Source organism: Bos taurus, chromosome 7 (genome assembly GCF_002263795.3).
Source record: "Bos taurus isolate L1 Dominette 01449 registration number 42190680 breed Hereford chromosome 7, ARS-UCD2.0, whole genome shotgun sequence".
Classification (NCBI taxonomy): domain Eukaryota; kingdom Metazoa; phylum Chordata; class Mammalia; order Artiodactyla; family Bovidae; genus Bos; species Bos taurus.
Genome location: NC_037334.1, coordinates 51,336,208 through 51,348,238, shown reverse-complemented (window position 1 = coordinate 51,348,238; position 12,031 = coordinate 51,336,208). Strand labels below are relative to the sequence as shown.

General features: G+C 49.1%; 1 protein-coding gene across 3 annotated transcripts in view; it reads right to left on the bottom strand.

The window, feature by feature from the left end:
- The window catches only part of CYSTM1 (cysteine rich transmembrane module containing 1), a 141,693-nt gene that overhangs the window by 87,013 nt on the left and 42,649 nt on the right, over positions 1 to 12,031 (bottom strand). Inside the window, exon 1 of one of the 3 annotated variants that reach the window (XM_059888443.1) lies at positions 6,645 to 6,861. The exons of the other annotated variants lie outside the window; for them this stretch is intronic. The gene's annotated coding sequence lies outside the window, so the exon portion shown is untranslated. Of the gene's footprint in view, positions 1 to 6,644; positions 6,862 to 12,031 lie in introns of those variants that run through there. 3 annotated transcript variants of the gene reach the window in all.

Sequence of the window (12,031 nt, the reverse complement as noted above, 5' to 3'; positions counted from 1 at the left end):
GAATCTGGGCTGTTTTCCATCACTGCTACCCCCTTGCAGGGAGAGGAAACAGAGTAAGGTTTACTCGGCAGTTAATTTTAGACGTGACCCTGGGAACAGGAGTAGGGTGTGGGACGGGAAGGAAGGAAAGCAAGACATGTACTGTGGAGTTGGTGGCCACCGTGGAGCTCAATCCAGCAGGGGCCTGCTGAGGAGCAGCACAGACGGCACCTCAGAACTGTCCACCGAGCATCAGAGCAGCGAGCATCCACCCACCAATACCAGTCCAATGGGTCCAGGGTTACCCAGCAGGGCTAACTCACCCACACTTCCAGACCATCATGCCTGAGTCCAGATACAAGCAAGAAGGCACACGTTGTGGGGAGCAGCTAAGCCAACCTGCCCGAAGCTGGTTGCCATGGCAATGGCTGAGTAAAGGGTGGGCCAGAAGGATGGGAGAAGCGCCACAAGAGGTCTCCGACCCACACTCATTCAACAAATACTCATTGTCTCCTCTGTGCCAAGCCCTGTGTTAAGCACTGGAGACAGTCATCAAAAAGCCAACAGGAGACAGACAGTAAACAGTTTGGTAACTGAATCAACATTTTATCAAGCAAAGTACTATGAAGACAAATAAAACAGGGTAGGAGAACTGTGAGGCTGAGTAGCAGGATGGGGTTCCTTTGGACCATCAGGGAAGGCCTCTGAGAAGCTGATATTAGACAGAGAGTAAATGGGGTGAGAAACTGAGCCACCTGCATACAGAGAGCAGGAACATTCCAGACAGAAGCAGCTTAGGGTGTTAGAGAAGCAACAGGGAAGTCACTGCGACGGGAGCTCAAGGCACAAAGGCCAGGAGAGAGGGTCTGGCAGGCCTCAGAAGTGAATTTGAACTTTATTTGAGTGTGGTGTGAAACCACTGGGGGTTTTAAGAAGGGTCATGGCATAGTCTTATTTACAGTTTAAAAGTTGTGCGGGCTACCATGACACATGTATTAGAATGGCTGAAATTAAAACTGATAATACCCAGTAGTGGCAGGAATGCAGGGTGACTGCAGCTCTCATACATTGCTGGTGGGAATGCAAAGTGGTACAGCCAGTTGGCAAAAGAGTTCAGTCATTTCACATAAAGATAAACAAAGATAAACTTACATTTATCATGCAACCCAACAATCCCATTCTTAGGGATTTACCAGAGTGGAATGAAGCTTATATTCACAAACCTGTTACACAAATGTTCACAGTCATTTGTGTAACAGAAACAATTCAAATGCCCTTCAATTGGTGAAAGGCTAAAAGGTGGCAAGTCCATGTAAAAATATTCTTAGTAACAAAAAAGGATGAACTACTAATCATACATGCAACAACCTGGAAGAACCTCAAGAGCCTTATGCTTAGTGAAAAAACTCAATCTCAAAAGGTTACATATGAATGATTTCATTTAGACAACATTCTAAAAATGACAAAACTATAGAAATGGAGATCTGATTACTGGTTGCCAGGGGTCAGGGAGGAGGACCAGGGAGGCCTGAGGTGGGAGTGAGTGTCACTACAAAGAGCGAGCATGAGAGAGTTCTTCCATGATGATATAACAGTTATCCATCTCAACAGGCTGTGGTAGTTACAGGAATCTCTACTCTGGATTTAAGTGCATACAACTACATACACAGCTCCCCCCTACACAAATGAATGCGGTTAAAAACTGGTTAAAACTAGGGAATTCCCTGGTTACCCAGTGGTTAGTACTTTGTGTTGCTTTCATTGCAAGAGTGAGGGTTCAATCCCTGGTTGGGGTACTCAGATGCCATAAGCCACGTGGTGTAAGGTCTGTTGTCTAGTTAACAGTAATGTACCAATGCAAATGTCCTAGTTTTGATATTTTACTGCAGCACAATTTAAGATGTCTGAGACTCTATTATTTTTGCAGGGTCCTGTGAGTGTATATCTATTTCAAAACTAAAAGTTTAGAAATAAAACTCTAGCAAGTGCGTAAAAAAACTATAAAAGGCTTTCTCTGAGATAGGGGAGATTTGCAAATGATGGAGAGTAGATGACATTTGGGAATGTATTGTCAACCCTCTTAGGTAAGATAACATATGGTCAGCACTCATTCTTTTTTGGGGCGAGTGATTTGGCCACACCTTGGGGCTTGCAGGGATCTCAGTTCCCTGACAAGGGATTGAATCCACACCCTCTGTAGTGGAAATGCAGAATCTTAACCACTGAACCACCAGGTAAGTCCCTCATCACTCATTAGGCGATATATGTTGAAGTTTTAGAAATGAACTGTTGTTCATTTCTTACTTACTTTCAAATGGTTCAACAAATACATACCTATTGTAGGTGTCACTTTAAAATACAGCAAAATGCAAACAATTATTGAACTAGGTGGTACGTTTATAGGTATTCACTCTATTATTCTTTTAAATTTGTCCTGAAAACATTCTATGATGAAAAGTTGAAAGGAGAAAAGGGATGAATTGCTGATATGTGCAACAATATGGATGACTCTCAAAAGCACTGCAGTAAATGAAAGAGGCACAAGGCTGCAAATTGCAAGATTCCATTCTGCAATCAGAAAAAAAGGCAAAACTATAAGGACAAAATCAGATCACTGGTTTCCAGTGGCTGGGCTTGGGGGAGAGGTCTTATCACTAAAGAACAGAAGAAAAATTTGGTGTGGGGGTGCATATTCTATATTTTGATTGTGATGGTGGTTACACGACTGTGTTTGTTGAAATTCATAGATCTATACACTCAAAAAGGTAAAAATTAATGTGTGTAAATTATACCCTTCAAAAGGGAAGTATCATGTGTAGAAGAACCATTAAAACACAAGCTACTGAAGATCTAAATATAAGACATAACACCATAAAAATCCTAGAAGAGAACATAGGCAAAATATCCTCTGAGATAAATCTTACCAATGTTTTCTTAGGTCAGTCTCGCAAGACAATAGCAAAAAAAATCAAATAGGACCTAATAAAACCATAAACAAAAAGACAACCTACAGACTGCGGGAAAATATTTGCAAATGATGTGACTGACAAGGGCTTAGTTTCCAAAATATACAAACAGCTCACACAGCTCAATACAAAATAACAAACAACCCAATCAAAAAAGGGCAGAGGACCTAAATAGACATTTGTGCAAAGAAGATATATAGATGGCCAATAGGCACATGAAAAGATGTTCAACATTGCTAATTATCAGAGAAATGCAAATCAAAACTACAATCAAAACTATCAGTCAGAATGGCCATCATTAAAAAGTCTACAAATAATAAATGCTGGTGAGGGTGTGGAGAAAAGGAAGCCCTCCTACACTGTTGATGGGAATGTAAACTGGTGCAGCCACTATGGAAAACAGTATGGAGGTTACTCAAAAAACTAAAAATAGAGTTGCCATATGATCTAGCAATCCCACTCCTGGGCATATACCCAGACAAGACTATAATTTAAAAAGATACAGGCACCCCTATGTCCATAGCAGCACTACTTACAATAGCCAAGACACAGAAACAACCTAAACGTCCATTGACGAGGAATGGATAAAGAAGATGGACTATTACTCAGCCATCAAAAAGAATGAGATAATGCCAGGTGCAGCACCATGGATGGACCTAAGGATTAGCATACTAAGCAAAGTAAGAAAGAGAAAGTCAAATACCATGTGGTATCACTTATATGGGGAATCTAAAGTACACAAATCAACATGTCTACAAAACAAAAACAGACTCACGGGGAGAACAGACATGTGCTTGCCACGTGGGCATGGGAGAGGAATGGACTGGGAGTTTAGGCTTAGCAGATGCAAACTATTACATATAGGGTGGATAAACAACAAGGTCCCATTGTATCACACAGGAAACTGTATTCAATATCCTGTGACATAATGGAAAAGAATATATATATATACACACACATATAACTGAGTCACTTTGCAGAACAGAAGAAATTAACACAACATTTTAAACCAACAATACTTCAGTAAAATTTAAAAAAATAAAATTACAATAAAACACAAGCTGTACTGTGCTTAGTCCCTCAGTCATGTCTGACTCTTTGCAACCCCATGGGCTGTAGGCTGTCAGGCCCGTCTGTCCACAGGAATTCTCCAGGCAAGATTACTGGAGATTAATGGAGGGTTGCCATGCCCTCCTCCAGGGGAACTTCCCAACCCAGGGATCAAACCCAGGTCTCCAGCATTGCAGGTGGATTCTCTACTGTCTGAGCCACCAGGGAAGCCCAAGAATACTGGAGTGGATAGCCTATCCCTTCTCCAGCATATCTTCCCAACTCAGGAATTGAACTGGGGTCTCCTGCATCGCAGGCAGATTCTTTACCAGCTGAGCTACCAGGGAAGCCCAAAACACAAGCTACTGGGGGGCAAAGATCTTATCTAAGTCTTGTTTGTTTTCCTTATAACACACCTGGCATCTAATAAGCACTGAATAAACATTAGCTCATATGTGCAGTAAGGTTTTCCCCCAATAAAACCCCTATAGCCTGGGGAGCCTCAGCTGTGTAGGCTCTGCTCTATGGCTCTATGGCTCTATGAGTGATATGGCCTTGTCTTACTCACATAGGCTTGATGTATTTCCTGCTGTATTCTTGGGAACAGGGAGGTCCTTCAGTCTCATGTATCATGATGCTCTCTGTGGCCATCTGAGGGGCCAGCAATAACCCCAGGAAGTGGCACTGCTTCAACAGAGACCCAGGAAAAGGTGTTTACCTTATTCCTGAGACTTGTAAATCCAAACCAAGCTTCCTTCTCCATGTAGCAAAGACTAGCTCATTTTACATAGAAAAAAGAAGTTAGAAATTCTCCTTGCAAACATCAAACGCTAAACAAACATGACACTTAGTCTTCCAACATAATAACATTGATAACTACTATCCGGCTTTCTCAGTGCCAAGTTCCTTCACAGGCTCTGTGTTATCCTCATAGGGCTTGAATGTGGTGGCTATTGTTAGCAGCCCCATTGCACAAGTGGGATAACTGTGACTCAGAGAGGTGAAATGAGTTGCCCTTGGCCACACCCTGGGGTGCTCTGACAACCAACCCTATGCCTACTTACCTGCTTTACTGTTATCTTTCACGGAGCATCCCCACCCCCACCCCCTTTCAGCCACTAGCCCTTCCCCTACCCAGGGAACAGCCTTTATGCACAAGCACTGCGGGTCCAGCAACACTGCACGGGACCTTGGGACTCTTCTCCCAACACAGAATGGAATGTTCTCTCTGCAGTGGGTGAGCGGTGGCATTTGGGTCAAATATGGAAGGCAAGGGGCGGGTGGGGGCGAAGGGAGGGGAAGGGAGGGGAGAACATGCAGAAAACACCAGATGCTCTCTCTAGGTTTAAAAAAACACAGGCATTAGGGAACACAGATTTTTATCAGGCTGTTGGGAGGGAGAGGGGGAGGGAAAGAGTAGGCTGTAGAGGAAGTCAGGGCTCCCATCCAGACCTTAGAACTGGGTCTGGGGCCCAACGATAATGATAATAAGGATGGTGAGTGATGACAATAGTCACAGATGCTGTGTGCCAGGTGCTAAACTAAGTGCCCCACACGAGTGATCTCAGGTAACATTCTCAGTAACTCTTCAGACTTAACTACTATTATTTTCATTCCCATTTTTTCAGATTAGGAAACTGAGGCCTAGAGAGTACATACACGAAATCACGTATTTTCATACTTCAGGCTCGTGTACATTCATTGAATCAGGTCAGGAAGGACACACATCACCACTCTAACAGGAGCAGTTACCTGAGGTGGGGGAAGGGGGCGAGCATGACAAGGGTGCGGAGCTTTAGCTTTTTAATTGTATCGTTTCTTATTTTTTACAAGGGAATGTATATCCCTGTGTGTGTGCTGAAAGAAAAAAAAAAGAAAAAAAAAAAGGAGGGAAGGAAAAAAGAAAGAGAAAAAGGTGGGCGGTATTAAAGACTGTGTCCAGGGATCCCGCAGCTCATTCGAAGCCGGTTCTCCCAGACTGCAGATCGTAGCCCTTAACCGCTAGGCAGCACTGGTTTTCAAACAAAGTCCTGAGTTCTTGCCCCCAAACTCCTGACAGGGAGTAGCCAAAGAGGACTCGAGTTCTGAGAGACGTCGGCCCCTTGCCCCACCCGCCCGCGCTGGGATTCCCCGCGGGACAGGACCAGTCGTGCGTCTCAGCCCCCGCGGGAGCCCAGCGCTCACCGTTCAGCCCCGGGGCCCGCCCACTGTCACTGAACGGACTCCGGGCCAATCAGCCCCGGGTGATGCCACGCCGGGAGACGACAGCGGCAGGAAATCAAGGTCAAGGCCCCGGACACAATGGGGCCATTGTCGGTCTCCAGTCAGTTGACTTTCAAGCAGCAGTTCCCCATCCACCCTCGCTCCTTCCCCCCATTCCCGCCCCCTGCCAGGAAGTCACCCAAACCCACTGCCTCCTTTTCAGCCTCCGCCCGAAGGAAGCCGCATTCCGGATCCTACCCAAGACCCGGGAGGCCGGGCGGCCCCGTGCGGGGGCCTGCTCTGTCCACCAGGTGGCGATAGAGCACCGCACTTCTGAGGGCGGGCAGCCAGGCCAGGGGCCGGCGCTCAATCACCCATCAGGGCGAGGGGGCACCCAGCACTTCCTGTTTTATCCAAAAAACCAAGTCGCATTATGCTTTCCCTCACCTTTACTCTGAGGTCACCGGACCTGAAATTTCAAGGCCTCTTCTCTCAGCAAACGGCAAAATGGCCCGTAGACTGCAGCACTTTTCCTTGATGGAGAGGAAAGCCAAGTGGGAACTTCTTTACTCTGCAAATCACGGCAGGTGAAGCCTTTCCGATCTGGGTTATCAACTGGCTGGCTGATTGGTTGTTGTTGTTTAGTCGCGAAGTCGTGTCTGATTCTTTGCGACTCCATGAACTGTAGCCCGCCAGCCTCCTCTGTCCATGGGATTCTCCAGGCAAGATTACCGGAGTGGGTTGCCATTTAGTGCGTAATAATAAACATCATCTCCAAAAGGCCTTGCTGCTCCGCACCGCACCTCCCCTTGTAAATTATGTCCCCCCTGTTGTTGTGCCTTAGAGTCCGCTGTAGTTTTGCTTCTTGTCATGTATCACAACTAGTAATTGGACACGTTTGTTTGGTTCTTTTCCACGTGGGTATATGCTCCAGGAGAGCGGGTACCAGGTCCACTTTTGTTTACCAATGCATCCTTAGTGCCTAGTACAGGATCTGGCACACAGTGTTGCCCAGTCGTGTCCAGCTCTTTGCGACTGCATGAACTGCAGCATGCCAGGCTACCCTGTCCTTCATCATCTCCCAGAGTTTGCTCAAACTCATGTCCATTGAGTCAGTGATGCCATTCAACCATCATCCTCTCCTTCCCCTCCTGCCTTCAATCTTTCCCAGCATCAGGGTCTTTTCCAATAAGTTGGCTGTTTGCATCAGGTGGCCAAAGGATTGGAGCTTCAGCTTCAGCATGAGTCCTTCCAATGAATATTCAGGATTGATTTCCTTTAGGATTGACTGGTTTGATCTCCTTGCAGTCAGAGGGACTCTCAAGAATCTTCTCCAACACCACAGTTTGAAAGCATCTATTCTCTGCACACAGTAGGTGTGCAATAAATATCTACCAACATGGGGGCTTCCCTGTGACTCAATAGTAAAGAATCTGCCTGCCAATGCAGGAGACATGGGTTCAATCCCTGGTTGGGGAAGATCTCACATGCCAAGGAGCAAGTAAGCCCCAGTGCCACAACTACTGAGCCCATGCTCCACAGCCCACCAGCTGCAGCTACTGAGTCCACATGGGGCAACTACTGCAGCCTGGGCACCCTAGAGCCTGAATTCTGCAACAAGAGAAGCCGCCTCAATGAGAAGCCCGAGCACCACAACTAGAGAGAAGCCCCCACTTGCAGCAACTAGAGAAAAGCCTGTGCAGCAACGAAGACCCAGAGCAGCCAACAATAAATAAATAAAATTACAAATATTTGTCAACATAATAAATGAGCTGGGCTCCAGCTGCCTGGCTCCACAATCTCCCTTCCACCCTGCATATGATGGGCAATTTTACATGTATCACTTAATATTTCTGAGTTTCATTTTCCTCATCAGTTGACCCAGTGGAACCTCAGGCCCTTCCTGGGCCAGGCAAGTGGTCGGATAGGAGAAGATTCAAAACAAGTGCACCCAGTACACAGGCTCCTCCTGAGACCTGCCATCCTCACTGCGTCACCGGGAGACGTGCCCACACCATACCCCAGCCCTGGAGAAGGAAGAAGAGCCTTTCAGGGAGGTGACCAGGAGAAGCCCGCTACTGACTCAGAAGGCCTAGGAAGGGGATCCTGGCAGCGTTCCAGTCCCCATTGCTATGAGGGACTCTTGCAGCCCCTCTGCAAAGTGGGCTGGGGAGTGAGCCAGAGGATCTGAGGGCCCAAACACACAAGCACCCACACTTCACACACTGGGGTAGCTGACAGCACAGACTCTGGAGGCCTACCCCAGCTCTGTGGCTTACCAGTGTTGGCAAATCATTTTCCTTAAGCCTCCGCCTCCTTGCCTATAAAATCGGGGCAATGATAATAGCGCTGAACTCCTAGGGTAGTTTTGTGGATTTACTGAGCTAACACATAAAACATCCTGCACACTGTGGGCACTTAGTAACATTAATGTTACTACCATTAAACACTCCTCTTTAGCTCCTTTATCACAAGGTTCCGCCAGTTAGGAGATAAGGAACCTGAGGCCCAGAGAGGTAAAGTAACTTGTTCAGGGTTACAGGATTCAAACCCAGATTTGATCTCAGAGCCTGTGCTCTTGGCAGGTGAGGCAAGTGGTCCCAGGTGCCCGAAGCATGATGGGGTCAGAGCAGGCAGAAAAGGAGAGGGAAGGAACCCCCAGGGCAGGTAGGTGCTGAGGCCACCTACAGAGCCTGGCAAGCCAGCCTGAGCCACAAATCTCCTCTCACAGCACCCCCAGAAGTTTGTGGCCCCCACTCACCCATGTTGTCCCATTGGGCTTGGGCCCCTCCTTCTCTCCTCTTCCCTCCAGAATTCAGTCATCTTGACTAACAAAAGTGACCATGGATACCCTGACACGTGTGTGACGCCTGCTGGTCAGCCCAGGCCAGTCAGTGTGCCAAGCTGAGCTCAGGCCCCCTCCCACATGCCAGGGTGCACAGGCTCTTCCACCCCAGCAGTAGAGCCATCCTGCTTCCTCCCCTGCTCTGCAAAGGTGGGCCAGGAGCTGGGGCAGAACTGAACTTGAGGAAGAAGAGATGAAAAGGGCTGTGGAGTGTAGAAGACGCTGCCCTGTGAGGCCTTGGGTTTGGGAGTGAGTGGGCATGGTGGGGAAGGGAAGAGGCAGTCCAGCTTTGCCCACTCTCCAGAGTCAATGAGACCAAGTCTGAGTCCAGACACTGTCACTTATAAACTATGTGACTTTGGGAAGCCATAACTTCTCTGAGCCTCAGTTGTCTCAGCTGTAAAATGGGTTTATTAAGCTCACCTGAGGTTTATGGGGGGGAGGAACTTCAAAAACTAATGCATTAAAAATGTGGGACCACAGGGCAGACACCTAGTCAGCTCTCCATACATGGTCTCCTTTACTGCTGCTGCTGTTACTGATGACAGCTTGGGAACAAGGCCATGCAAAGAGTTTGGCCAACCTCTGGAAGAGGGTCAGCCAGGTTGAGTGGGGGAAGCTTCCTCCTTGTCTGGTCCCACTGATGACACCAGGTCCTCGGACCTGAAGGAGGAAGCTCAGAGGTCCTGGAAGGGGGAGTCCCCCTCCCCTTCTGCACCCCAGCCCCCCATCACGTGGTGTCCTGCCAGCCTGTGAGATGGCATGGGGACCTCTTATCCTGAAGCAGCCTGGTGTCTCTTCCTTTCCTCTCACTGCTTCTCTAACTGTTGCCAGTGCCAGAGTCCTGCTTCCCTGTGCGGTGGGTGGTGGGGTGGGGTAAGGTTGGGGTTGGGGGGGGCAGGAGTCGAGTGTGTAGAAGGCTGAAGGAGCTGGGGGGTGGTGAATAGAGAAGATTCTCCAGTGTATAAAGAGGATGGGGCCGCTTCTACTTTAGGCTGAAATGAGGTAATTGTCCCCATACCCTTCCATCCCCTTAGCTCTTTTCCTAAGCATGATGTTGTTGGCAAAGTAAAAGAATGGAAGCTTTAATGAAGAAGTAAAAATGACTTTTTTCCAACAACAGAATCTCCAGTCCAGGTGGCCATCTGACACCCCATTTCCAGGGCTGGGGGCTGCTGCTCCTATATCCCAGCCTGTATCCTTGCTCAACCTGAGAGCAGGCGGGGCTGGGCCTTGCAAAGGCAGCTGTGCAGGCTTGGGCTCAGGCTGGGACTGAAATCCTGCCCTTCAGACCTTTTCCTAAACATTGGCCTGAGTAGGGCCCATCGAGAGCCAGGATGGCTCTGGAGTCCCAATCCTCAGGCAGGGTCTTTCAGCCCCTCCAGTAGGTGAGCCCCACCGGCTCTATTTCCATCCTCCTAACCTCCTAACCTCCATCCCTATCCAGATCCCCCAGAATCTGGGGAGGGAAAACTCTGGGCCTCCTGCCTGCTGAGGGTCTGAATCCCTGAGGACCTGTCAGTACCCCTGGGAACTGGCCTGAGAGGACAGGTGAGCTCCCCAGGGAGACTGGCCCATGTGTGTGGAGCCTCTGGAGTTCACGATCTGATCTTTGATTAGGCTGGAATGTTCCCAGTCCGGTTCGCAGCAATGTCTAATGTCCAACAGGAGAGACTGTGGGAGGGTGTCTCTGGTTCCTCAGCTTGGAAACCCACAGGCCGTTTTCAGGGTCTGTGACTTCTGACCTGCCCACCCACCCTCTCCTCCTGCCTCTGCTCACCTCATCCCCATCCCCCTCCCCCGCCATTTCTCAGCAGCCCTCAAAGGGCTTAGGCCTCCCTGGGCGTTGCTCTTGTGGTCCCCTCTGCCCCTACCTCCAGTCATCCCTCTGTCTCCCTGATTTAATTTTTACTGTTTCATTAGGACTCCCCTCTGAAGCCTTGCTGACCCCTCCCTTCCCTGCTGACCCAGGCTGAGCTGGCTGTCCCTCCACTCTGCCATATGCTAGTTCCAGAGTACTTGCCTTGGAAAGCGTCTGTCCCCTCTCACCTGCCCCAGGACAGGGACGCTGCCATCGCTGGACCTACATGTGGAAGGGCTCAACTGGAATTGATTAATGAGTGGTGGTCACCTTTAGGCTTTAGGTCAAACACCTTATCTACAGAGAGAATGCCTCTCCCCTAATTCCTGGGGTTCAGGACCCCTTTCTCTTCTCCTAAACCCTCCCCACTGGCCCCACTCCCATCACCACCTGATAAAGGCCATGGAGATGATCCCGCCGAGGAGATGACACGGGGCTACACGGCAGCTGAAGGACCCAGGTTTCCCAGCTGGAAAAGCCCTTGACCCTAGTCCCCTCTTCTGTAAAATGGATAATAGGATGGCTTTAAGGACTGAATGTGATAATCCCCATAAGAAGCCCCTTTCCCCTAACTGGTGACTCTCTTTCCCGGAGGCCTTGATCTCCTCTGGAGAGGGGAGGGCGGCTCTGCATTCTGGCACCCATCCTGCTTGCCGCAGCTCTACACCCCTCACCCCTGCCCTGTTCCCTCCCCAGGGCCACACTTTCTCAGAGCACAGAAGCCAGGGCTGCTCTGGGACATGGAGCAAACTCTGAGGCGGGGCTTCAGTGGCAGGTTTCTGCCCACGTGTCTGTGTTTGGCTTTGGGTTCGGGGGGTACCTCTGGCTCCACAGGTGCATCCTTATTCCTAAGCCCACCTGCCTGCCAGGTGCCTGACTCTGGGAAGTCACCACCTAAGCATATCAGGGAGCACAGGCATCTGGGGAGCTCAGCCCTCAGGAACAGGTGAGCTGCCAACTTCCTGCCCTGGCATCTGGAGCCCTCACTGCCCACACTCAGGCCAGCGTCCCCAAGTCTGTGCAGGGGCAGGATGAACTTGACCGGGGTAGAGGCCAGCGTGGTGCCCACCCCTTCTCTCCAGTGCCTCTCCTTCCCCTAGCCCTGGGCTCTGGGGGATGGTCTGTAGG